The following is a 27779-nucleotide window of genomic DNA, read 5'->3' as shown; positions in this document are numbered from 1 at the left end:
TTAATAACCTTTTAGAAGTTATACTGATAGGTGTTCTGATCACCAAGTCATACTAAATATATTAAATCCAACAGCGGTCAATTGAAGTAGAGAGGATAAGCTAATTATTTTTACTTTACCTTTTTTATACTAAAATCGCCTTTAGCCAGTGTGCAAAGGGTTCATCTCTCTACTCGAGACCTGCTTTCCCTATCTGAAGTTCATCTTCACCTGTTTTGTCTTTTTACAATGAATTTTTTGATGAGATCACAATCTTCAAAGAAAACGACATGCCCCTCAGCTGACGATCATCTCCTTCCAAGTGGGGAACAATGACTCTCTTGGGTGGACTTTTTGCACAAAGCAATACTAAGAATTTGAGGTGGACTTTTTGTACAAAGCAGTAAGAATTCGAGACCTCCACAAAGTCGTAAAGTGGTACACGTGCAGTCGTAATCTTCAAAGTCTGTTGTCATGTTTTTGTACGTCATAATGATCAGAGTAATTTGTAAGAGAAGATTGCATCTGAGTAGCAGCAAACCTTAATAGCATCGACGCTTGATTTAATAGGAAATGTTATTAGTCACCTGTACAATGATCCATGACATATATGCACTCCATTGAAATACAATGACACTCTACTTGACACAAAATATTATTAGCCACTCGACTACCAGTGAGACACCGGTACTCGACACTCGACTTAACACTGCATATTATTAGCAGCTCAGAAGAAAAAAAAATAGGCCGCGTCATAATGACATCACCGAAAATTTCAAACAGAAAATATATAACAAAACTGACAGAATCCGAATGGACAGCTCTTTTTTTTTGTTTAGGAAATGGCAGTTTAGTATGCTTTCGGAATGTACAGTTTCAGGAAACTGTCAAACAAAAATATTCAGAATGGACAGTTCCGTTCGCACGCTCTTTCTTCACTAGACCGTTGCTAGTTTCACCACGACACCGTGCATCCACTATTTTTCACACAACAAAGTACACTAAGAATTTTAACACATGGATTCATTTAGCTTGGCTCTGGTGCTGCTGCTCTCTTTGGTCTCTGCGACCAGCTCCTGCACCGAGCTGGAGAAGATCTCCCTTCTCTAGCTCCTCGCCGGGCTCTCTCGGGATGGCGGCCTCACGAGAATCCAGCAGCATTCTATTGAAGTTGAGAGAATAAGCTGGAGCAAATTATTTTGACTTTACCTTTATTTGACTCTGAAATCGCCTCCAGCCACTCTCATTCCATGTCCAAAGGGTTCTTCTCCCTCCTCGAGGCCTTCTTTCTCCTTCTAAAGTCCACCTTCACCCATTTGGTCGTCTTAGTGAGATTTTGGTTGATGTCAAATAATTATAACTCAAAAGAAGAGAATCAGAGATGAGCTTCTACGTAAGCGCTCACAGACACATGCCCGTCAACTGACGATCGTCTCCTTCCAAGTGGGAAACTGTGACTCTGTGAGGTGGACTTTTTGTACAAAGCAATAAGAACTTGAGTAGCTCCGGAGCTCTCACAAAATCCTAAAGTGGAGTACGAGTGCAGTTGCAATCTTCAAAGTCTGCTGTCATGCTTCTGTACGTCACAAACAGAATAATTTGTAACACAGTTCCGTTTGCACGCTCTTTCTTCATTAGGCCATTGCCAGTTTCACCACAATACCGTGCAGCCACTACATTTCATACAACAAGCACACCAAGAATTTTAGCATGCCTCCATTTAGCTTGGCTCTGGTGCTGCTGCTCTATTTGGTCTCTCCCACCAGCTCTTGCATCGAGCAGGAGAAGAGCTCCCTTCTCCAGCTCCTCACCGTGCTATCGTGGAACGGCGGCCTCACGGCGTCATGGCGGCACGACACTGACTGCTGCACATGGGAAGGGATCACCTGCAACCAAGATAGGAAGGTTACTGATGTTTCACTGGCTTCTCGAGGCCTCGAGGGGCCCATCTCGCCGTTCCTTGGCAACCTCACCGGGCTTTTGCGCCTCAACCTGTCCCGGAACTCGCTGTCCGGTGGCTTGCCACTGGAGTTAATATCATCCAGCAGCATCCTTGTTCTTGATGTCAGCTTCAACCGCCTGACAGGAGGCCTGGGTGAGCTGCCATCTTCAACCCCTGTGCGGCCTCTGCAGGTACTCAACATCTCAAGCAACTTGTTTACAGGCAGTTTTCCATCCACAACATGGGAGGCGATGAAGAGCCTGGTCGTTCTTAATGCCAGCAGCAACAGGTTTACTGGTCAGATACCAACTACACCATGTTTTAGCGCCCCATCTTTTGCCGTGCTTGAGCTCAGTTTCAACCAACTCAGTGGAAACATCCCTCCAGGGCTCAGTAATTGCTCAGCGCTGAAATTGCTTGGTGCTGGCTACAACAACCTCAGTGGTACACTTCCAGATGAACTCTTCTAAGGTAATCTCGTTAGAGCACCTCTCATTGCCTAACAATAGGTTAGAAGGAGCTCTTGATGGCATCAGCAAGCTCACAAATCTGGTCACCCTTGATCTTGGGGGGAATGAGCTCAGCGGCAATATTCCAGAGTCTATAGGTGATGTGAAGAGATTGGAGGAGCTGCATTTGGAACACAACAACATGTCAGGGGAGCTGCCAGCAGCTCTAAGCAACTGCACAAATCTTGTAACAATTGACCTCCAGGCAAACCAATTTAGCGTAGAACTTACCAAGGTCAACTTCGTAAGTCTGTCCAATCTAAAAAAACTAGATCTTCTTTCCAATAACTTCACCGGCACAGTTCCAGAAAGCATATACTCCTGCAGCAAGCTGACTGCACTACGGCTATCTTACAATCCTTTCCATGGTCAATTGTCAGAAGAAATAGGCAATCTGAAGTCCCTGTCATTCCTATCACTTGCTAATAACTCTCTTACAAATATCACAAGAACAATTCGGATCCTAAGCAGTTCCAGGAGCCTCACCACCCTTTATCTTGGGTTCAACTTCCTGCATGAGACCATGCCAGAGGATGTCAACATTGATGGTTTCAAGAATCTCCAGGTTCTTTATATAAATCATTGTTCATTGTCTGGAAAAATACCTGATTGGTTATCGAAGCTACCGAATTTGGGGATGCTATTTTTGCAAGGCAATAAACTAACTGGGCCCATACCTGAATGGATCAGCAGCCTAAAATTTCTCTTCTCTCTAGATATATCAAACAACAGCCTTACAGGGGAAATTCCAAGTGCTTTAATGGAGATGCCAATGCTAGAATCAGATAGTACTGCACCAAAGGTATTCTTTGAGCTGCCTGTTTGGAACAAGAACCAATTTCTGCAATACCTCACGCCTAGTGCTTTTCCTAAAGAGCTTAATCTAGCCATGAATAATTTCACTGGTATGATTCCGGAGGAGATCGGTCAGTTACAAGGACTATTTTCACTTAACTTGAGCTCCAACAGATTATCTGGAGAGATACCAGAACAGATCTGCAACCTCACGAACCTGCAGATGCTCGACTTGTCCGGTAATCATCTCACTGGTAAGATTCCAGCTGCATTGAACAATCTGCACTTCCTTTCCAGATTCAACATTTCTAATAATGACCTGGAAGGCACTATTCCAAACGCGGGCCAGTTTAGCACATTTCCGGATTCTAGCTTTGGTGGAAACCCCAAACTGTGTGGCTCTATGGTTGCAAACCATTGTGGTTCGGCAAAAGCAAGTTCAGTTTCCATTGACCCCATAAAACAGATTGGTAGTGAGGCCATCATCTTTATGACCGCCTTCTGTGTTTTCTTTGTAGTAGGAGTCCTATATGATCAGAAAGTCTTAGCTAGACATTTTGGCTAAAACCATGTAACCGTTATCACTGCTCACAAATGGTTAATATTTGTAAATATCGAGTTTAGAAAATAAGAACATTTGACTCTGCAGTCCAGCAAAGGGAATCTACAGGGAAAGCACACAAGAGGCGCTCCAATGATATCTTATGACAAAAATGCCATTTTTCGTCTCCTTTGTAGCCTCTCCTGCCTAAAGCTGATTAGGTAAAGAACATTTCTTTCCATTCTCTCCTAGCTAAAGCTGATTTAGCAAGAATACTTCTCTTTAGTGATAACCAGAAATAAATCTTGATTTTCAGATGTTTAAATTACCATGTGTAAAGAGCTAACCAGAAGCCTTGCCAATCAGACCAACTTTGTGTCCCTGTTGTTGTCAAGTGCACCCCTGGTGCAGGCTGACTTCATTTCTTCCTACATAAGTAGGGTGTATCGCCCAAAAGCATCCTCCTGAACTGCTAAAGTAAATACGTTAGATATATAGACACCGTGGAACCACTAATTTCAGAACAATCATATACAGTTTCATGTCAGAATTATTTTTACTGATTCTCCCACGAGCTAACAGCACGGTGCATAAGAAAGCAAGTAGGCACAAAATCTATTTTTGATTGTGAATATGCATCAAGAAGATCATGTGACAGCAGATGTACCATGGAACCTGAAAATTTTGCATATGTGAGCACCAAATGTCATATAAAAATATCAATCAACTTCAAATACAAAACAAATATGTCCATAAGTTGGGGGATTTCAAGCAGGTCAAGCAAGGTACTGTGGTTGGCTAGGCCTGGTTGAGCTTCCCCTCTTCCAAAATCGGCTGCGCTGACTCGACAATGTTAAATTTCGTATCTCCTCTTCCTACAATAAGCTGCGCTGACTCGACAATGTTAAACTTCATTTCCTACTTCCAACATGGCATGAATCATATATGAATAGAATTGTATTGGGATGGCGTAAAGGCTGTGTCAGGAGATGTGGAAAATTCACCTTCCACTTGCATAATTCGGTTTCCCAGTGTTAGTGAGAGACATTGATTCAACAGACATGATGGCTGGTCGGCGTGCTATTGTGGCTGCGGGCCGGGCTCCTAGCAGCAGCAGCAGCCGGCCATAGCCACCGCTGCCGCAGGCCGCTGGGTCGTTGGCCCCAGGTTGAAGTGCACTGCCACGGGTCAGAGCTTGAAGATGGCGAGGAGGGCGAGCGGCGGTCGGCGGCGTTGGGGGGGATCTGGCCGCTGGGCGACGTGAGACGCCGCCTGCGGGTGAGCCGGGGGCCGCAGCGACGGGGAGAGCCGCCGGTTGTACGCCGACGCGGCGGGGAGGAACGCGGCGACAGATGCGCCGGGTCAGCAGCACCGCCGGAGGGAGAGAGACAGATATGCAGCCGAGGCGATGAAGCAGTTGGACGGAGCTCATCCAAAGGATGGCGACGCGGCCCAAGGTGCCTGGCCCAGAGCTTGGCCCTGGAAGGAGCCTGTCGTACTCACGCCCTGAAGGTGTTTGCGAGAATGTCTCTGTTTGCACTTTGCACAGTATGCCGTGTCGACTGACGCTTATTTGCAGAACACGATCATTTCATTCCACCGCAGATAAGATCAGTGCCAACCTCAGGAATAAATGGTGGCAATTGTATTAATCATGTCCACCTAGTTACATACTGAAAACAGCTTCAATCTTGCTGATCAGTATACTCCACCTAGCTACTACATACTGAAAGTGGCTTCAATCTTCTTGCTGATCAATGAGCATCGGAGCGACTAGTCTAGCTAACACTTTAGCCACCTTGTGCTTATAGAGGAAGGTTGGCATGGGCAGCTCGCTCGGGTCCGGCGACATGATGAAGGTCGGCATGGGCAGCTCGCTCGGGTCCGGCGACACCATGAATGTCGGGCCAGCGAACAAGGATGCCTCCGAGTCCACCTCCATCTTAGCCAGAGCCTTCGGCTTCTTCTCGGGCCGGTCCATCAACGGAGCGAGGCCAGCGAAGGGTGCCACCACGGTAGGAGGGGTCGGCTTCTTCTCCGACGTCACAGGACCAACAAAGAGTGTCGCCTCCGAGTCTGCCACCATCTCAGTCGTAGGCTCTGCTTTCTTCTCCGACAGGTCGATCGACGGAGCAGGGCCATCGAAGGATGCCACCACCGAGTCTGCCACCATCTCAGTCATAGGCGTCTCCTTCTTCTCGAACCGGCCGACTGACGGCGCCGGGCCGACGAGGAGTGATGCCTCCGAGGCTGCCACTATCTCGGTCGGAGGCCTCAGCTTCTTCTCGCACCGGTCGACTGATGGCGTACGGTTCGCCGGCCTCTTCCAGTTCTCCCTCGGCATCTCCCCGCGGCCGAAGCGCTCGACGCCGCCGTTCAAAGTCCCGACACGGCGGAGCGTCTTGTCAGTGAGCCAGCTGGAGCTCCGGGAAGCACGTTCGGGAAGGTCGATCTTGTCTCTGATCCAGCTTCGGCTCATAGAGGCACGTCCAGGCTGCTGCTTCTTGGTGTCCAGCTCTACACGAGCCGTGTACACCGCCGGAGGAGGCGTCAGGAGGAGGCAGCGCGCCGGGTAGGTAACAGCGGCGGCAGAGTCGCAGCGACATGGCTAGCCATCTCTGCAAAACAAAGAGCGCAGCAAAGAACAGAGAGACCAAGTGATTGCACAGACAAAACAAGTAATACTAGAACAATTGCGATGCTAAAATTCAAATGATCGGAAAAAAAGGAGAGAAGCTCGCCGGATTCTTTGCTCGCCGTCGCCGGGTTGTTAGGTCGCCGGGAGAACGTCGCGCGTGATCAATCAAGGAGGCGGCTTGCTCGTCGGATCGAAGGAAAAGTGCGATCTATCCCCGCAGCCCGGCTGATATAGATCGACCCCCGAAACCCCGTCGCGTAGAAACCACGCAATCCGAGTTCGACTCGTAACCGCCGCCGCCGCCGCCCGTGGTCCAACCGCCGGAGCCACCAGCGACGCACCGTATCCGGTCTCTCCTCCTCTTCGTCGGTGGCCTGGACCCCACGCCTCGAACTTCTCCAGGGCGTCCCCCGCGGTGGCGCGTCTGCACCGGCATCCCGCCGCCGGGTGCCATCCTTACCTTACCTCGGCATCGCGACCGTTGTGGGCTTGTGGCCGCGGACCTCTGCTACCGCGCCGGCGCACGAGTCGCAGCTGGAAGAGCCCCGGAGAGGGACCAGAAGTAGCGCAGCGGCGAGATGCCGGCCAGGGTTCTCGCTTTCCTCCTGCGCTGATCGCTGGTCTTCCTCGGCGGCTGCAGCTGACTGCTCCACGGATGGAGCCTCCAACCTTCACAAAGCCAAGCACGCGACGAGATCAGCATCATCCTCGCCTACTTCCTATTCGTGGGATTCCTCGTGGCTATGGACAAAGGTAAGGCAATTGGTGCGTTTGTCAAGTGTTTGATGAAATGCATGAGAAGCAGCTACAGATTGAAGCTACCTCAGCATGAAATTCCTCCATTTCTTTGCTTGCAGGTGTTTCAAATGTTCCATGTGGCCTTGGCATATGGAACAAATTCTGGGAAGTTCCACAACTTCTTGTATCTCTGAATGAAGTTTATCGTCTTGAATCTTCAGAAAACAACTCAATATTTGAAGTGCTACGATAGACATTCATCCAGTGTCCTGTTGCATGCCCACATATTCTCTCTCAGTTACTAACTTGTTTGGACAGATGAATGACAGCCAGCCATTGAATTCCTCCTGGGAAGTTCTGTCACCGATTGGATCTCTGGAAGAAGAGTTTCTTCATCTTGTGCTTTCGGAAAACACTTGTTAGCGGTACTGCAATTATTATGCCTTCTTTGTATCACCATATATTGTTTGTCCTGTTGAGAGCAGAGTAAATTGCATTTTTGCTGTATTGTCTTGAGAGCAGAGTAAATTGCATTTTTACTGTCTTGTCTTGAGAGCAGAGTAAATTGCATTTTTGCTGTATTGTGGTCATTGTATATGTTGAAAGTTTATTAAGTAACCCTGGCTATTGCTCTTTATTTGCAGCGCTCTGGATACCATCCTCCTGCCGAAATGCAGAGGCTTTTAGGTATATTGAGCATACTGCATGAAACAAGACGAGATGCCGGAGATTCGAGGGCATGGATGGGTAGAAGATGATGTGGTTTTAATCAACTTTGAGTCCTTTATCCTTCTGGGGAGTTTTGAGACTGTGATATGCCATATTGAGCAGCTACGCGTATCTCTATATACTTGTAGTTTGACTCATAACAATTTGGATAATTTTTGTCCTGTTCCTTGAACAATTGTACACTTTGGCGCCATCTATATACTTGTAGTTTAAGACTGGGATATGCCATATGAGCAGCTATTCATAAATCTACATCATTGTATTTTTTCAATTATGATATTTTGGATAATTGTGTCCTGTTTGTTGAATAATGGGTTGTATATGTGATAGTTTTGACCAACAAGTGTATGTGCTGCTTGGTTATGGGAAGATCTTTATGTCCATTTTTCTAATGAGGTTGCCATATAAGCGGCTATGTATATATCTAGATCATTGTATTCTGAATAATTTTGTCCTGGTCCTGAAACAATTTCACCCTTCGTTGTCATCATTTCCTGGAGTTTTGAGTCTGCACTCTGTGCCACTTGTACTCATTGCTGGTCATGTTTTGTTGTGCTATTAGAGTGATGGTATGGTATAATAGAAGTGCATGCATGACCACATAGAGTGGCGGAGCTATGCAAGAAAAGTTGGATGGGCCGGCACAAAGGAAGCCAACTATTTTTACCCACATGACCTAGTTTACTCTCAGTCCTACATTGTATTTGCTATGTGTTGGGCGGGCCATGACCCATTTTCCCAACACATAGCTCCGCCAGTGACCACATATATATCACTTCCACGGGCCATTGGCTGTGTAATAATCTAAGCAGTCCAACGTTGTCTTTCTCTACTGGTTCATCCCTCGCAAAATAGGGAAACAAACTATTTGTGAGCCCCGCAAAAGACGAACTCTTTTTGTTAGAGAAGGAAGATGAAAAACATTGTGTTCAAATAAGTTCTTTTTTATTTCTGATGAATTTTTATAATAGATCTGATTCATTTTTGCAAAAATGTAAGTTTTTTAGGGGATTGTGTTCAAGTAAGTAACTCTATTCCATTCGTTGCATCAGGTACATTTTTTTTTTTGAGAAAGCCTCATCCCACTTCATTCGACAACAATGGTCAAAGGAATTGTTACAGAATCATGTGCGTAGCCAAGCCACACATGCCCACCAAATCTAGGTACAGAGAAAATTTAGCAAAACTATCTGCTTCATAATTTCTACGTCTAGTCGTAGATAAAATGGCATGACTCAAAATCATTTCTTTCTCGCGTTCAAATTCATTATCACCGCACCACTTGTGTTGGAAATATGAGCAATTTACCAAATGATTTTATTAACAGAAATACTAGATAAAGCATGACTAATATATTAGAGATAAAACAAGTCATGCGTTCGGACAGAGAGAAGGTAAAGAGAATTTCATATATGAACTTGAACTAAACACATCTAGCGTTCGGACAGAGAGAAGGTAAAGAGCATCTGATATATAAACTTGAACTAAACACATCTAGATCAGACACTAGATGAAATTGCATATATGAAGTAGAACCTAACACGTGTAGGACGGAAAGTAGAGCAAAGAACTGTGTCATGACATCTAACAGAAAGAGTAAGAACACGTACGAGACAGCAGCAGTGGAAGTGCTGGACTTGGGGTCGGTGTCCTCGCCTTCCATGTCGTCGAGGAGATCGTGGACGTCGGGGAAGAAGTCGTCGTCGGGGAAGTAGTCGTCGGCGACCGGATCGTCCGTGATGAAGCAGCCAGTAGTCGCGCTGAGCGCTCTCCAAAAACCTTATCACCCTTCTCCCGTACAGGACTCAAAAGGTGCGGTTTCGGAGGCCTACTGTCTCGACCTGCGGTGCACGCCGCAAGCCGGGATGGGGAAGATCGTAGCAGCAACTCAGTGCTCAGGAACTTGTGGCGAGAGGAGGAAGAGGTTCTGGTGCGTCTCTCTGGGAGGAGCGACCTCCCTTTTATAGGCACAAGAGAAGGAGGCGAGAGGGCAGCGACGGGAGGCGAAACGAAGAGACGGAGGCGAAGCAAACAGCCAGCAGCCGAAGGGCTTCACCGTTCGCATTCGAACTCCACGTTCGCAAAAATCTTTTCAGCTTCCGTGTGACCTTTCGTATACCCGTAGTGTGTGGCAAAAAATTAGATATTGGCTCGGCTCATTCCCGCAACCCGCGGCACGTCGTGACGAGGCGTGGCGTGGTGAGGCGGGCGGCGGCGGAGGAGCGCGTGTGGATATCCCTCTTGTTCTCATGCCCATACAAGTGGGGAAAGAACCTCCCTTATAAGGAGGTCCAATTCCCACTCAACTAGCAATGTGGGTGAGGGAGTCCTGGATTAGGGAGTCTCCGGACAACCGGACTATATCTTTGCCGGACTATATCTTTCGGCCGGACTGTTAGACTGATACAAGATTGAAGACTTCGTCTCGTGTCCGGATGGGACTCTACTTGGCATGGAAGGCAAGCTAGGCAATACCGATATGTATATCTCCTCCTTTGTAACTGACCTTGTGTAAACCTAACCCTTTCTGGTGTCTATATAAATCGGAGGGTTTTAGTCCGTAGGACAATAGACAATCATACCTTAGGCTAGCTTCTAGGGTTTAGCCTCTCTGATCTCGTAGTAAATCTACTCTTGTACTACCCATATCATCAATATTAATCAAACAGGACGTAGGGTTTTACCTCCATCAAGAGGGCCCGAACCTGGGTAAAACATCGTGTTCCCTGCCTCCTGTTACCATCCGCCTTAGACGCACAGTCCGGGACCCCTTACCCGAGATCCGCCGGTTTTGACACCGACATTGGTGCTTTCATTGAGAGTTCCTCTGTGTCGTCGCCGTTAGGCTTGATGGCTCCTACTATCATCGATAGCGATGCAGTCAAGGGTGAGACTTTCCTCCCCGACAGATCTTTGTGTTCGGCGACTTTGCACTGCGGGCCAATTCGCTTGGCCATCTGGAGCAGATTGAAAGCTACGCCCCTGGCCACCAGGTCAGGTTTGGAAGCTTAAACTACATGACCGATGTCCGCGGAGACTTGATCTTCGACGGATTCGAGCCTCTGCCTTGTGCGTCAGGCGGTCACGATGAGTACGATTTAGCTCTACCATCAGACAGTGTTCAGGAGATCGCACCGGCAGCCGCTCTGACCCTCAATTTGGAGCCAGTTGCGCCGTCCATGGACGGGTGGATGGACCCCGCCACGGAGGCCTTACCCTCAGCGGCGATCGAGCCGAACATCGACCTTACCTTGCACGAGAGCCGTATTGTTAAATTGCCAGATCTTTCGCCGGCCACGGACTCCGAACCGCCTGCGCCCGTTCCTATCGAATCCGATTGGGCGCCGATCATGGAGTTTACCTCCGCGGATATCTTTCAGCACTCGCCCTTCGGCGATATACTGAACTCATTAAGGTCTCTCTCCTTGTCAGGAGGATCCTGGCCGAACTATGTCCGGCAGGACTGGGATGCGAACGATGAAGAAATTCGCGGCCCACCCACCACCCACTTAGTAGCCACTGTCGATGACTTAACCGACATGCTCGACTTTGACTCCGAAGACATCGACATTATGGACGACGATGGGGGAGACTAAGAGGAACCACTGCCCACAGGGCACTGGACAGCCACCTTATCATACGATATATACATGGTGGATACACCCAAAGAAGGCAATGGCGACGAGATAGCGGAGGATGACCCCTCCAAGAAGCAACCCAAGCGCCGATGTTAGCGGCGCTGCTCTAAGTCCTGCCAAAGCAAAAGTGGTGATACCGGCACAGGAGGTAATAACACTCTAGATAGTGCCGAAGACAACAACAACCCCCTCCAGCAAGAGTTAGAGCAGGAGGATGGAGGAGCCAGCCCTCCTGAGAGAGTGGCAGATGGAGAAGCGGAGGATGATAATTACATGCCCCCCTCCGAAGACGAGGCAAGCCTCGGCGATGACGAATTTGCCGTGCCAGAGGATCCCATCGAACAAGAGCGCTTCAAGCGCCGGCTTATGGCCACGACAAATAGCCTTAAGAAAAAGCAGTAGCAGCTTCAAGCTAAACAAGATCTGCTAGCTGACAGATGGACTGAAGTCCTCACGGCCGAGGAATATAAACTCGAGCGCCCTCCAAGAGTTACCCAAAATGCAGGTTGCTACCTCGACTGGAGGAAGAAGCATATGATGCGGCTGATCGGCCACCTTGTGGCCGTGATAGAGAGGCATTCCAGCCAAAAGCTCAGCCGGCACCCCGACGCCATTCAAATAAAAAAGCATGGGGAAACACACCAGACCTGCGAGACGTATTGGAGGACAAAGCAAAACATGCAAGATCGATCTACGGATCACGAGGGCGCGCCACTATGCGAGATGATAAACGTCATGCCGGATACAGTAAAAGTAAATCCGATCGGGCCGAACACAGCGGGCAAGACCCATTCGAGCTGCGATATAGCCCAATACAGAGGCGCCGCACACCCCTTATGCTTCACAGACGAAGTAATGGATCATCAAATCCCAGAAGGTTTCAAACCTGTAAATATTGAATCATACGACGGCACAACAGATCCTGCGGTATGGATCGAGGATTACCTCCTCCACATCCACATGGCCCGTGGTGATGACTTACACGCCATCAAATACCTCCCACTAAAGCTCAAAGGACCAGCGCGGCATTGGCTTAACAGCCTGCCAGCAGAGTCCATTAGTTGTTGGGAAGATCTGGAGGCCGCATTCCTCGACAACTTTCAGGGCACTTATGTGCGACCACTAGACGCCGATGACTTGAGCCACATAATTCAGCAGCCAGAAGAATCGCCCAGGCAATTCTGGACTCAGTTCCTAACAAAGAAAAATCAAATCATCGACTGTCCGGATGCAGAGGCCCTAGAAGCTTTCAAACACAACATCCGCGACGAGTGGCTAGCCCGGCACCTTGGTCAGGAAAAGCCGAAATCTATGGCAGCCCTTACGACACTCATGACCCGCTTTTGTGCGGGAGAAGACAGCTGGCTGGCTCGCAGTAACTGTAGGATCGAAAGTATGTCTAGAGGGGGGTGATTAGACTACTTGACCAAATAAAAATCTAGCCTTTTCCCAATTTTAGTTCTTGGCAGATTTTAGCTATCTTAGCACAAGTCAAGCAATCTCCACACAATTCAAGCAAGCATGCAAAAGAGTATATGAGCAGCGGAAAGTAAAGCATGCAACTTGCAAGAATGTAAAGGGAAGGGTTTGGAGGATTCAAATGCAATTGGAGACACGGATGTTTTTGTCGTGGTTCCGATAGGTGGTGCTATCGTACATCCACATTGATGGAGACTTCAACCCACGGAGGGTAACGGTTGCGCGAGTCCACGGAGGGCTCCACCCACAAGGGTGCACGAAGAAGCAACCTTGTCTATTCCATCACGGCCGTCGCCCACGAAGGACTTGCCTCACTAGCGGTAGATCTTCACGAAGTAGGCGATCTCCTTGCCCTTACAAACTCCTTGGTTTAACTCCACAATCTTGTCGGAGGCTCCCAAGTGACACCTAGCCAATCTAGGAGACACCACTCTCCAAGAAGTAACAAATAGTGTGTTGATGATGAACTCCTTGCTCTTGTGCTTCAAATGATAGTATCCCCAACACTCAACTCTCTCTCACAGGATTTGGATTTGGTGGAAAGAAGATTTGAGTAGAAAGCAACTTGGGAAGTCTAGAGATCAAGATTCATATGGTTGGAATGGAATATCTTGACCTCAACACAAGTGTAGGTGGTTCTCTCTCAGAAAATGTGTATTGGAAGTGTAGGTATGTTCTGATGGCTCTCTCCACGAATGAAGAGTGGGTGGAGGGGTATATATAGCCTCCACACAGAATCTAACCGTTACACACAATTTGCCAAACTCGGTGGGACCGAATGGTTAAACTCGGTCGGACCGATTCAGCAAACCTAGTGACCGTTAGGATTTTCGGTGGGACTGAGATGCAACTCGGTAGGACCGATATGGTTAGGGTTAGGGCATAACATAATCTCGGAGTGACCGATTACACAAACTCGGTGGGACCGATTTTGGTAATAAGCTAACCAGAGAGTTGGTTAGGTAAACTCGGTGGGACCGATTCGCTCATCTCGGTGAGACCGAAATGTTACAAAAGGGAAACAGAGAGTTTACATTGCAATCTCGGTGGGACCGATCGCTCATCTCGATAAGACCAAAATGTTACGAAGGGAAACAGAGAGATTACAATCCCATCTCGGTGAGACCGAGATCCCTATCGGTGAGACCGATTTGCCTAGGGTTTGTGGCAGTGGCTATGACATTTGAAACTCGATGGCGCCGGATAGAAAGAATCGGTGGGGCCGAGTTTGACTTTTGGTTTAGGTCATATGTGGATGGGGAGAGTAGTTGAGGATTTTGGAGCATATCACTAAGCACTTTGAGCAAGCAAGCCATTAAGCAACACCTCATCCCTCCTTGATAGTATTGGCTTTTCCTATAGACTCAATGTGATCTTGGATCACTAAAATATAAAATGTAGAGTCTTGATCTTGAAGCTTGAGCCAAACTTTTTGTCCTTAGAATTTTGAGGGATCCACTATCCTCATCCATGCCATGCCATTCATTAAGCTTTTCCTGAAATATTAATCTTGGAATAATGTTAGCTCAATGAGCTATATGTTGTTAGGAATTACCAAAACCACCCAGGGATAGTTGCACTTTCAGTAACAATATGTCAAAAAACCATGGTACTTCGGATACCAAGGACGGCAATAGCAGGTCACGTCGCAACAAACATAAGCGCCGCATTAACAGCGATAATACTGAAGATACGGCAGTCAATGCCGGATTCAAAGGCTCTAAACCCGGTCAGCGGAAAAAGCCATTCAAAAGAAGCACTCTGGGCCCGTCCAGTTTGGACCGTATACTTGATCGCTCATGTCAAATACACGACACCCCCGACAAGCCAGCCAACCACACCAACAGGGATTGTTGGGTGTTCAAGCAGGCCGGCAAGTTAATTACCGAAGACAAAGATAAGGGGCCACATAGCGATGACGAGGAAGAGCCCCGGCAGCCGAACACCGGAGGACAAAAGAGGTTCCCCCCACAAATGCGGACGGTGAACATGATATAGGCAACCCACATCCCCAAGAGGGAGCGGAAGCGTGCGCTCAGGGACGTATATGCGTTGGAGCCAGTCACGCCAAAGTTCAACCCATGGTCCTCCTATCCGATCACCTTCGATCGCAGGGACCACCCCACTAGTATCCGTCATGGCGGATTCGCCGCACTGGTCCTAGACCCAATCATTGACGGATTTCACCTCACTCGAGTCCTTATGGATGGTGGCAGCAGCCTGAACCTGCTTTATCAGGACACAGTGCGCAAAATGGGTATAGACCCCTCAAGGATCAAACCCACAAAAATGACCTTTAAAGGCGTCATTCTAGGTGTAGAGGCCCATTGCACAGGCTCAATTACACTGGAAGTGGTCTTCGGATCCTCGGATAACTTCCGAAGCGAGGAATTAATCTTCGATATAGTCCCGTTCCGCAGTGGTTATCATGCACTGCTCGGGCGAACCGCATTTGCGAGATTCAATGCGGTACCACATCACGCATACCTCAAGCTCAAGATGCCAGGACCTCGTGGGGTTATTACAGTTAATGGAAACACAGAGCGCTCTCTCCGAACGGAGGAGCACACTGCGGCCTTCACAGCAGAAGCGCAAAGCAACCTCTCAAGGCAATGCACCAGTTCGACGTTTCAAGATCCGGACACCTTCAAGCGCGCTCGGAGTAATCGGCAACTAGACCGCCTGGCACGATCTGAGCTCGCGTAGCAATGCGTCCCCCACCCCAGTCCCAACCAAATGGCGAAATCCGTGCCACGCGTACATAATTACGCATTAGAAATACCATGGGCACAGGTGGGGAGGGGGGCACAACTACGACACGCTCCAAGACGCGGCCTAAACCGCACTAGGGGCTTCCCGCTTTGTTATTTTTCTCTTTCAGGACTTTAATCTCTGGAAACCTTGTCCGGCAGCATGATTGCCGAACACATGATGCAGCAACCAAGAGAGGCAGAAAGCTACATCACACCATGGAACTCCCAGGTGGATTACGATAACGAGTGAAATATTTGCTTTAATACTATTCCTTAGCTTGCCCTTGGAAGGGACATAGTCCTACTTTTTGCTTATCGCACTATCTGTATCATTCTGCTTTAACGCACCTCTTTGAATAAACAATGCATAACATTACGACTATTATTGCGTTCTTGTTTTATATATATGTGTTCATTAATGACACCTTGCAACCGTACACTTTGGTACAGCCAACACACCAGGGTCTTAAGTACCCCACAATATGGTGTGAGAAGTCCAAACACTTTCACAAGTGCGGCACCCCGAACTTATAGCATTATATGCATCAGCTCGGAATCATGTCTTTGGTCAAATGTTGGGTTTGCCCGGCTCCTATGTTTTGGTACCTTACGTTCCGCTCTATCGGCTAAGGTAGCGCTAGGAGAACTACTGCGATTGTGCCCCGGTTCTGCTGGGCTAAGCACCTCAGTAGAGAAAGCTAAAACTGACTGTCATGATAAGGCGAGAGACTGGTCGCTGTTCGGCGAGGTTTCGAGTCCCTAAAGACTTATGCCGCTTAGAGCGAGGAGCCGGTCCTGTCCGGCTTAAAGGCGTGTATCGCGCCCCGAATTCGGCCTTCCGAATACCAGGGGCTTTGCCGAAATTTAAAATTATAGAATTCTATGGCTAAGTGAGAGTGATAAAGCATTATTAGTCCGGTTGCCTTGTTCGCTGTGCTAAGCACCTCCCTCGAAGGACCCAAAAATGGGAACAAGAGTGCTCAGGTTTATCCCGAACACCCCAGCACTCGCGGCATGGGGGCAGAAGCCGAGGACTAGCCATCTCTCAGATTGGATAAACAGCCAAATAGAAGGTAATATTTTAAATTCAAACAAGCGTTGCATAGCGCATATGAAACAAGTTTTCATCATATAGGATCACACGAGCAAGTTTACTCAAATATTACATCCTTTGAACATTCGTCCGCTACAAGAAGGGCACCCTTCAGGACACCCTCATAATAAATTTCGGGGGTGCGATGCTCCTTACCCTGCGACGGTCCCTCCTTGATCAGCTTCACGGCGTCTAGCTTGGCCCATTGCGCCTTCACGCGTGCGAAAGCCTGGCGTGCACTTTCGATGCAGATAGACCGCTTGACGACCTCCAGCCATGGGTAGGCGTCCACAAGCCGTCTCACCAGGCCGAAGTAGCTATTCGGAAGAGCGTCGCCAGGCCACAGCCGGACTATAAAGCCCTTCATGGCATGTTCGGACGCTTTGTGTAGCTCGACCAGCTGCTTCAGCTGGTCGCTCATAGGCACCGGGTGCTCGGTCCCAGTATACTGAGACCAGAACAGCTTCTCCGTTGAACTTCCCTCCTCGGCCTGGTAAAACTGTGCGGCATCCGACACGCTGCGGGGCAAATCTGTGAATGCTCTTGGAGAGCTCCGGATTCGGGTAAGTAATAAGTAATTTACTTTCACATGCTTGCTTTGCATATAGAATGCCTTACCCGCCGCTATTTTCTTCATCACGTCAATCTCCTGGAGGGCCTTTTGGGCTTCGGCCTTGGCACTTTTTGCGCTCTCGAGGGTCGCGGCAAGCTCAGACTCTCGCGTCTTTGAGTCAAGCTCCAACGCCTCATGCTTCGTCACAAGAGCCTGGAGCTCTTGCTGCACCTCGCCCACCCGAGCCTCTTGCCTTTCCCACTCGGTGCGCTTCTTGGCCGCTTTATTTTCGGCCTCGGATAGCGCTTGCCTTAGGGTCGCCACTTCGGTCGTGGCCCCTGGCAAATTCATGATGATCCTGTCATTTTGCAATTGGATTCTTTTTATACATATCCATAAACTAGGTATTACTTACCTTTGTTCTCCTCGAGCTGCCTCTTGGCAAGGCCGAGCTCGTCCTGGGACCCTTTAAGGTCCTGCTTCAGTACGGCGACCTCTGCAGTCAGTGCGGCAGATGCCAGCAGTGAAGCCTGCATATGCATATTGACATACTTATATTAGACTCCTGCGATATTGTTTGATCCTATGTTCGGCTTTTCTTTGTGAACACCGAACAGAGCATCAGGGGCTACTGTCTATGCGGTAAATTTTTCCTATATTTTAAACACTTACCTCAAAGCCTGTTAGAAGGCTGGCACAGGCTTCAGTCAGTCCGCTCTTGGCGGACTGAACCTTCTGGACCATCGCACTCATAATAGTACGGTGCTCCTCGTCGATGGAAGCGCTGCGAAGCGCTTCCAGCAGATTGTCTGACGCCTCTGGATGGGCAGAGGTCACCGGTATAGGCGTCTTGCCCCTCTTGGAAGAAGGCTGCCTGCCCGAGTCCGGAACCACTGGAGGTTCCGGCGCGGTGTTGGGCTGAGGGCCGAACTCGGAGCCCTCAGGGGCCCTGTCCCCTCTGCTCCTGGAGTCCGGAAGGTCGCCTTGAGGTGCCTCCGGAATTGTCTCCCCTCGGCCCGGTGCCTCGTGAGACAATACCTCGGCGTCGTCCGCAGGGTAAGGGGAGGTGGCGGTCAGAAGTGGATCGCTATCCATATCTGACGAGCCCAGGGAGCCGTCCGACGATACATCGATACGGGCTCGTGGCGGCCTGCATAATCATATTCGGCGTTAGGGGAAGCAGTGCAACAGAGGAATGCTATGAGTCACTCTAGTATCCGAATACTTACGACTTCCCCAGGGGCTTGACCCTGGGCAACCACTCGTCTTCGCTGTCGGCGGCGGTGGTAGAACTGTCCGGAAGGAGAGTCCTTCCCTTCTTGGACCCTTCGGCCTCCCCAGTTGGGGCGACCTTCCTCTTCTTGTCTCCCCCGTCTGGAGGGGAGCATCTTCTTCTGCCTCCTCATCTTCGGGGAGGAGTGTGCCATAGAGTCATCAGACGGTGAGTCTGATGACGCCAGGCGTCGGGAACTCTTTCGGGCTCCCTTGGCCTTCTTGGTCTTCTCCGGCACCGTATAAGGAGCCGAAGTCAGCATCTTCGCCAGGAGAGCGTCTGCTGGGCCTTCGGGCAAAGGAGCCGGACAGTCAATCTGTCCGGCTGTCTCCTGCCAGTCCTGTCAAAGGTACGGGAGCTTAGATCCTGCATAGATTCAAACTATGGAAAACAAGTATCCTATGAGAGGTAAAACAACTTACCACGCTGGCTTGGTGCTTCGCGCAGAATCCGCGGTCCTCGGTAGTGGGAGGGGGAACCTCGGCACTCTTGAATAGCACCTTCCAGGCATCTTCGTGAGTTGTGTCGAAGAGCCTGTTCAGAGTTCGGTGCTGGGCCGGGTCGAACTCCCACAAGTTGAAAGCCCATTGTTGGCACGGGAGGATCCGGCGGATGAGCATGACCTGGACTATGTTGACAAGTTTGAGCTTCTTGTTCACCATGTTTTGAATACATGTTTGGAGTCCGGTCAGCTCTTCCGAACTACCCCAGGACTGACCCTTCTCTTGCCAGGAGGTGAGCCGCGTGGGTATGCCAGATCGTAACTCGGGGGTCGCTGCCCATTTAGGGTCACGCGGCTCGGTGATGTAGAACCACCCCGATTGCCACCCCTTTATGGTCACCACGAAGGAGCCCTCGAGCCATGTGACGTTGGGCATCTTGCCCACCATGGCGCCTCCGCACTCCGCCTGGCGGCCGCTCACTACCTTCAGCTTGACATTGAAGGTCTTCAGCCATAAGCCGAAGTGGGGCTTGATGCGGAGGAAGGCCTCGCACACGACGATAAACGCCGAGATGTTGAGGATGAAGTTCGGGGCCAGATCGTGGAAATCCAGGCCGTAGTAGAATATGAGCCCCCGGACAAATGGGTGGAGAGGGAATCCTAGTCCGCGGAGGAAATGGGTAAGGAACACTACCCTCTCATGGGGCCTGGGGGTGGGGATGAGCTTCCCCTCTTCCGGGAGCCGATGCGCGATGTCGCCGGGCAGGTATCCGGCTCCCCTCAGCTTCTTGATGTGTCCCTCCGTGACGGAGGAGACCATCCACCTGCCTTCGGCTCCGGACATGGTTGGAGAGGGTTGAGGTGGGAAATGCAGACTTGGGCGCTGGAGCTCGAGTGTGCGAAAATGGATGAGCAAAGGAGGAAGAAGGCGTGGATGAAAAGGTAAATCCTTATCCCTTTATATGGGTGGACGAAACTATGCGTCCCCACTAGCCTGGTAAAACTCGCTTATCCCCCAAGCGCCGTAATCGATGGCGTGATTGGGTTACCCACACCCGTATTGATGAGAATCCCGTGATAAGGGGACATGATCTCTGCTTTGACGAGACGTGTCAAAAAACTGCCTCGCGTTATGTGCGGGGCTAGTTAAAGGAAACGGTTCGAATAATCGCCGGGCCATGACATAATGTCGTGTTGCCAAAACAAGTCAGCAAATTAGATTTGCTAAAATATTATTCTCTCTGCGGTGGTATGTGGAATTTATTTTGCAGGGTCGGACACTATCCTTGTATTCAAATTCTTCCGTGGTGTATTCGGAGGAGGAACCCGCCTTGCAATGTCGAAAACAATACCGCGCGCCGGACTCATCGTCATTGAAAGCCTGGTTCAGGGGCTACTGAGGGAGTGCTGGATTAGGGGGTCTCCAGACAGCCGGACTGTTAGACTATGAAGATACAAGATTGAAGACTTCATCTCGTGTCCGGATGGGACTCTACTTGGCGTGGAAGGCAAGCTAGGCAATACGGATATGTATATCTCCTCCTTTGTAACCGACCTTGTGTAACCCTAGCCCTTTCCGGTGTCTATATAAACCGGAGGGTTTTAGTCCGTAGGACAACAAACAATCATACCATAGGCTAGCTTCTAGGGTTTAGCCTCTCTGATCTCGTGGTAGATCTACTCTTGTACTACCCATATCATCAATATTAATCAAGCAGGACGTAGGGTTTTACCTCCATCAAGAGGGCCCCAACCTGGGTAAAACATCGTGTTCCCTGCCTCCTGTTACCATCCGCCTTGGACGCACAGTCCGGGACCCCCTACACGAGATCCGCCAGTTTTGACACTGACAGTGGGACTAAACTTTAGTAGTATCCATTGCCTTGCACAAATGGGCTAAGTGGGACTCTAGGATTTATTAGGAATTTCTGAAACTGCTATTGGGCTAGGCCCAAAATAGACAAATTCCAGCAATCCCCCACCAGATCCCAAAGGCACACAAAAATTGCCTTTGGTTCCAAAACACTGTTTTATATACCGGTACTGCAGTGGAGACTGTTAAGTTGAACTTCCACCTAGAACTCTATGCTACACTAGTAAGCAACTGGAACAGTGGACTGGGCCTTGAACTGCAAGTTTTCTACGAATCTAGCTTCACATAAAGTCTTGACCGATACGTGGCTACCGTGGGTCTTCCCCGCGGGTGGAGCTTATACGTCATACTCCGTGACCTTTCATGAGTTTACTAGAGAGAACCCTACTCTCATAGATTGCGACGTTTGACAATCATATTCATATAGGTGTGTTCTTCAAAAGATGTTCTATAGGATAGCATCTTTGCTTTAATGAGCCACTTAGAACACATTAAGATATATATCAACCTGCCATGCATATTAGGAGAGTATTGCATCTTCATGGAGTGGTATTGTGAATAGTAAGGATACTCTCCTCTTAGTTGACCAACAGCTTGTCTTCCACATCTTATTCACGGGATCTCCGATCACAAAGAATAGGTTACCACTATGAACAACTCATATTGTGGGTCTCATACCCATCTCCCTCGATGCATTATCTATCACATTACGTGATAGACCCTTAGTAAAAGGATCTGCCAGATTTTTAGACGTTTGGATATAATCCAATGCAATAACTCCAGAGTTTTTCATTTTCCTGACAGACTTTAACCTTCTCTGAATGTGTCTTGATGACTTCATGTTATTCTTTGAGCTGCTCACTTTTTTGATCATACTTTGATTGTCGCAGTTCATAAGGATACCCGGTACAGGTTTCTCAACAACCGACAAGTCATTCAAGAGCCGGCGAAGCCAGTATGCTTCGACCATAGCTGTATCTAGTGCTGTGAGTTCTGCTTCCATTGTTGACCTCGTTAAGATGGTCTGCTTGCAAGACTTCCAAGAAACAGCGCCACCTCCATGAGTGAATACATAACCGCTCGTGGCCTTTATCTCATCAGCATCTGAGATCCAGTTTGAGTCACTATACCCTTCAAGCAACTTTGGGTGCCCGGTGTAGTGAATTCCATAATTCGCAGTGCCTTTCAAATAACGCAAAACTCTCTCTAGAGCTTGCCAATGCACATCTCCTGGTTTTGAGACAAACCGACTTAGTTTGCTAACTGCAAAAGAGATGTCAGGTCTTGTAGCACTGGCTAAGTACATAAGTGAGCCAATGATCTGAGAATATTTCAATTGATCTCTAGCAATTCTTCGATTCTTTCGAAGTAACACACTCACATCATATGGTGTTGGAGAGGGCTTGTAGTCACTATAGCCAAAGTGACTCAATATCTTTTCCACATAGTCAGATTGAAGCAATGTAATCCCACCATCATCGTCTCTCAACAACTTGATGTTCAGAATGACATCAGCCACTCCTAAATCCTTCATCTCAAAACAGCGAGATAGGAAATTCTTGACCTCCTTAATAACATTCAGATTTGTTCCGAAAATCAGTATGTCATCAACATACAAGCAAAGGATAACTCCTCGCCCCCACCATGGCGATAGTACACACATTTGTCAGCTTTGTTTACAACAAAGCCTGCAGCTGTGAAAGTTCTTTCAAACTTCTCACGCCACTGTTTGGGTGCTTGCTTGAGTCCATACAAAGAATTTAGCAACTTGCACACTTTTCCTTCCTAACCATCTAGTACAAACCCATCTAGTTGTTCCATATAAATTTCCTCGTCCAACTCTCCATTTAGGAAAGCAGTCTTAACATCCATTTGATGAACGAGAAGACCATGTGAGGCAGCTAGTGAAAGTAGAACTCGAATAGTGGTCAGTCGAGCCACAGGTGAGTAAGTATCAAAGAAGTCTTCACCTTCCTTTTGGGTATAACCCTTTGCCACGAGCCGAGGCTTGTACTTTTCAATAGTACCATCAGGCCTAAGCTTCTTCTTGAATACCCATTTGCATCCTATAGGTTTGCACCCATAAGGACGATCAGTTATCTCCCAAGTTTCATTCGCCAAGATGGAACCCATCTCGCTACGAACCGCTTCCTTCTAGTAGTCAGCATCTTCAGATGCATAGGCCTTTGAAATAGAACTGGGAGTGTCATCTATGAGATACACAAGAAAATCATCACCAAAGGACTTTGCAATCCTCTGTCTCTTGCTCCTAGTAGGAACTTCATTGTTCTCCTCCACAGGACTTTCAAAGTGTTCTATTGAAATGGCAGGTTTGGTAATTGTAACTGGTTCCTGATTCGATGAACTAGGCATCTCCTGATTAGATGAGGTAGCCATATCCTTCATGGGAAAGATATCTTCAAAGAAAGTCGCATCATTCGACTCCATGATCGTACCGACATGCATGTCAGGTACCTCAGATTTTACAACCAAGAATCTATAGCCAATGCTATGAAAAGCATATCCTAGGAAAACACAATCCACAGTCTTTGGTCCAAGCTTCCGCTTCTTTGAAATTGGAGCATTGACTTTCGCGAAACAACCCCATGTTCGCAGATAAGAGATTTTTAACCTTTTCTTCTCCCATTCCTCGAATGGAGTTATCTCTTTGTTCTTTGTGGGGACTCGGTTCAGGACATGACATGCTGTCAATATCGCCTCCCCCCACCATGCCTTGGAGAGACCCGATGTGTCTAACATGGCATTAACCAAATCAGTTAGAGTACCGTTCTTTCTTTCGGCCACCCCATTTGACTGAGGTGAGTAGGGAGGCGTCCTCTCATGGATTATACAATGTTCCGCACAAAAAACATCAAACTCATTGGAAAAATACTCTCCACCACGGTCGGACCTAAGCCTCTTGATTTTTCGATTAAGTTGGTTTTCCACTTCAGCTTTATAGATCTTGAAAAAGTTCAAAGCCTCATCCTTAGATTTCAGAAGATACACACGACAGTATCTAGTGGAGTCGTCAATTAACGTCATGAAATATTTCTTTCCACCTTTTGTCAAAACACCATTCATTTCACATAGATCTGAATGTATGAGCTCTAGTGGTGCAAGATTTCTCGTTTCCGCAGTCATGTGAGACTTACAAGGTTGCTTAGCTTGCACACACACTTGACACTTAGATCCCTTGACAGTGGTGAAACTAGGGATTAAGTTCAACTTTGCTAGTCGCGACATGCAACCAAAGTTAACATGACAAAGACGTGAATGCCACACATTTGATTCACTATTTTTGCAAACATGATTAACAACTTTATTGCAAACGTCTGATAAGGATAAATGAAACAGACCTCCTGACTCATAGCCTTTACCAACAAAGGTTCCATACTTGGATATTACAAATTTATTTGACTCAAAGACAAGCTCGTAGCCATCTCTACACAGAAGGGATCCGCTAACAAGATTTTTATTGACAGAGGGGACATAATGCACGTTCTTCAGCTGCACGATTTTCCCTGAAGTAAACTTCAGATTGACCGTGCCAACACCACGAACAGAAGCACTTGAACCGTTGCCCATCAGCACTGTTGAAGTCCCTGCGGTCTGATAAGACGAAAGCATGGAAATATCACCGCATACATGCACATTAGCACCCGTGTCAATCAACCAATCAGGAGAATGACATACTGAAAGAATAGTGGGGAATATACCATACCCAGCATCCTTCATGTCAGTGTCTCCAATGACAACATTAGCGGTCTTGCCACCTTTCCCAGGATGACGCTTGTCATAGCGATTAGGGCAACTAGGAGCCCAATGATCAGGATCCCCACACACATGACAGACACCTTTCTTCTTGTCATTCTTCTTCTTGAAGTTCTTGTGCTGGACAGCCTTGTTCTTCCCATCAAACTTTGCTTTACCATCAAACTTGCCCTTGTTCTTGAACTTGTTGGGCTGGAAGTTCTGCCTCTGTACCACATTGGCACTAGACCCTCCCTCAATACCTCGAGCATGTGTGTCCTTTGCTCTCGCCTTTTCTTCCACATTAAGAGTGCCAATGAGATCCGGAATGGAAAACTCCTGCCTCTTATGCTTCAGTAAGGTAGCAAAGTTCCTCCACGAAGGAGGAAGCTTAGTGATGATACCTCTGGCAATAAACTTGTCCGGTAGCATACAATTGAAGTGCTCAAGTTCTCTAGCAAATGACTGTATCTCATGAGCTTGCTCAACCACGGAGCGCTCTTCAGTCATCCTGTAATCATAGAATTGCTTCATGATGTACAGCTTAGTGCCTGCATCCGAGACCCCAAACTTGGCCTCGAGTGCGTCCCACATATCTTTTCCATTATCAATTGATGCATAAGCATCAACTATGTTCTCACCAAGAACACTCAAGAGAGCAGCCTTAAACAGAGTATCCATTTTCTGAAACGCTTGTTCCTGTTGGGCATCAAGCTCCCCTTCAGGCTTGCCAAGCGTGGCATCATAGCAACTCATGGTTTGAAACCACGAGACTGCTCTCACGCGCCACCTCTTATAGTGGATACCCTCAAACATAGGAGGTCTCACGGAAGCAACAAAACCACTTGGGGTAAATTGCCTATAGTAAGGTTTTTGGATTGTTGGAAATATGAGCAATTTACTGAATGATTTTATTAACAGAAATACTAGATAAAGCATGACTAATATAGTAGAGATAAAACAAGTCATGCGTTCGGACAGAGAGAAGGTAAAGAGCATCTGCATATATGAACTTGAACTAAACACATCTAGAATAGACACTAGATGAAGTTGCATATACGAAGTAGAACCTAACACATGTAGGACGGAAAGTAGAGCAAAGAACTGTGTCATGACATCTAACAGAAAGAGTAAGAACACGTACGGGACAACAACAGTGGAAGTGCTGGACTTGGGGTCGGTGTCCTCACCTGCCATGTCGTCGAGGAGATCGTGGACGTCGGGGAAGAAGTCGTCGGCGGGGAAGTAGTCGTCGGCGACCGGATCGTCCGTGATGAAGCAGCCAGTAGTCGCGCTGAGCGCTCCCCAAAAACCTTATCACCCTTCTCCCGTACAGGACTCAAAAGGTGCGGTTTCGGAGGCCTACTGTCCTGACCTGCGGTGCACGCCGCAAGCTGGGATGGGGAAGATCGTAGCAGCAGCACAGTGCTCAGGAACTTGTGGCGAGAGGAGGAAGAGGTTCTGGTGCGTCTCCCTGGGAGGAGCGACCTCCCTTTTATAGGCACAAGAGAAGGAGGCGAGAGGGCAGCGACGGGAGGCGAAATGAAGAGACGGAGGCGAAGCGAACAGCCAGCAGCCGAAGGGCTGCACCGTTCGCATTCAAACTCCACTTTCACAAAAATCTTTTCAGCTTCCGTGTGACCTTTCGTATACCTGTAGCGCGTGGCAAAAATTTAGATATCGGCTCATTCCCGCAACCCGCGGCGCGTCGCGTCGAGGCGTGGTGTGGCGTGGCGGGCGGCGGAGGAGGAGCGTGCGTGGATATCCCTCTTGTTCTCATGCTCATACAAGTGGGGAAAGAACCTCCCTTATAAGGAGGTCCAACTCCCACTCAACTAGCAATGTGGAACTAAACTTTAGTAGTATCCCTTGCCTTGCACAAATGAGCTAAGTGGACCTTTAGGATTTACTAGGAATTTCTGAAACTGCTATTGGGCTAGGCCCAAAGTAGACAAAATTCCAGCAGCTTGCTCCCCCGTGTTGACTTCAATGTCCTTGATTACTGAACTGCTATCAGAAGAGATGAATATGCGCATCATCATAAGATCGTTTGCTAAAGCTTAAGCTTCCCTACAAGCCAATACCTCAAGGATTGTCACATCACTGATCCATTTATACTAATATAAGATGATCCCATGAATTTTTCATCGTGATACGGGCAGACCACAGGTGGTCACCCTGTTTACTAACAACACCGTCTACATTGATTTTAAGATAGCCTGGTGCATGAGGGAGACTAAGGTAGCCGATCCATTTCATGCATTGTAGCATTAGGTGTCATCTCCTTAGTGATTTGATCAAGTTCATCAATGAAACTTTTGACAAACATTTGGGTGGACATTTGTGGATGAAAAATATTTTCATGAATAGCCTTTCGACTAGCCATCCAAATTGTCCAAAGTGTGACACATACCAGCAAGAAATCCATACGCAATATGCAAACAACCATTCCCTTCCTTTGTTTTGATCATATGCTCCACCACTTCATCTTTTGAGAGGGCCCAAACACATCTAGACGTAGAACAGTTGATCAATGCGTGACTTCAAGAATCCTGGTTACCGCATAAAGGACAGTTATGGGTGACCTCCATGTCTCTATCTCGTAGAATGTCATGTGTCGGCATCGAATGCCTAGCAAGACACCACAAAAAAAACCTTCGCTTCGTTGGGACAGGTTATTCCAGAGTTTGATCCAATATTTTGATTCGAACCTATTTAAGGAACCTGCCTGGTGGAATAGCCAACCTTCGTGTTCCTGAATAGTTTGAATCAACATGTTATATGCAGAACACACCAAAAAATGCTCTTTCTTCCAACGTGCCCATTATTAAAAAGTCATTGATGTTGTGTATGCACAATGGAATGGAAAATCCTACAAGGCGCACGTTGTGTCAAGCTATCGAGGCTTCGCGTAGGTTTCACGAGCGAGCGACACAATCTAGGTCGGCCGTTAATTGTTGCAGCGATCCCGGTTTTGCAACCTTCTAGAGGTTCCCAGACAGTTTTTCCGGTTATAGGAACCTTCTAGGAGGTTGCTGAACCTTTTTTTTG

General features: G+C 48.0%; 1 long non-coding RNA gene and 2 pseudogenes across 2 annotated transcripts; 2 read left to right on the top strand and 1 right to left on the bottom strand.

Moving 5' to 3' along the window:
- Positions 1-505: 505 nt before the first annotated feature.
- Positions 506-6382, bottom strand: LOC123132315 (uncharacterized; annotated as a pseudogene). Its single transcript, XR_006464634.1, has 2 exons — positions 2662-6382; positions 506-2551 (listed from the first exon to the last, which is right to left on the bottom strand). The product of XR_006464634.1 is annotated as an uncharacterized protein (transcript).
- Positions 1690-3686, top strand: LOC123129499 (receptor-like protein 2; annotated as a pseudogene).
- A 473-nt stretch (positions 6383-6855) lies between the features above and the next one.
- LOC123132319 (uncharacterized) lies at positions 6856-8270 on the top strand. The gene is made up of 3 exons (XR_006464635.1): positions 6856-7157; positions 7262-7567; positions 7787-8270. It is a non-coding gene; the product is annotated as an uncharacterized lncRNA (long non-coding RNA).
- The last annotated feature ends 19509 nt before the right edge of the window (positions 8271-27779 follow it).

The sequence above is a fragment of the Triticum aestivum genome, chromosome 6A, assembly GCF_018294505.1.
Source record: "Triticum aestivum cultivar Chinese Spring chromosome 6A, IWGSC CS RefSeq v2.1, whole genome shotgun sequence".
NCBI lineage: Eukaryota > Viridiplantae > Streptophyta > Magnoliopsida > Poales > Poaceae > Triticum > Triticum aestivum.
Note: the sequence above shows the minus strand (reverse complement) of the source record. Positions and strands in the feature narration are given on the sequence as shown.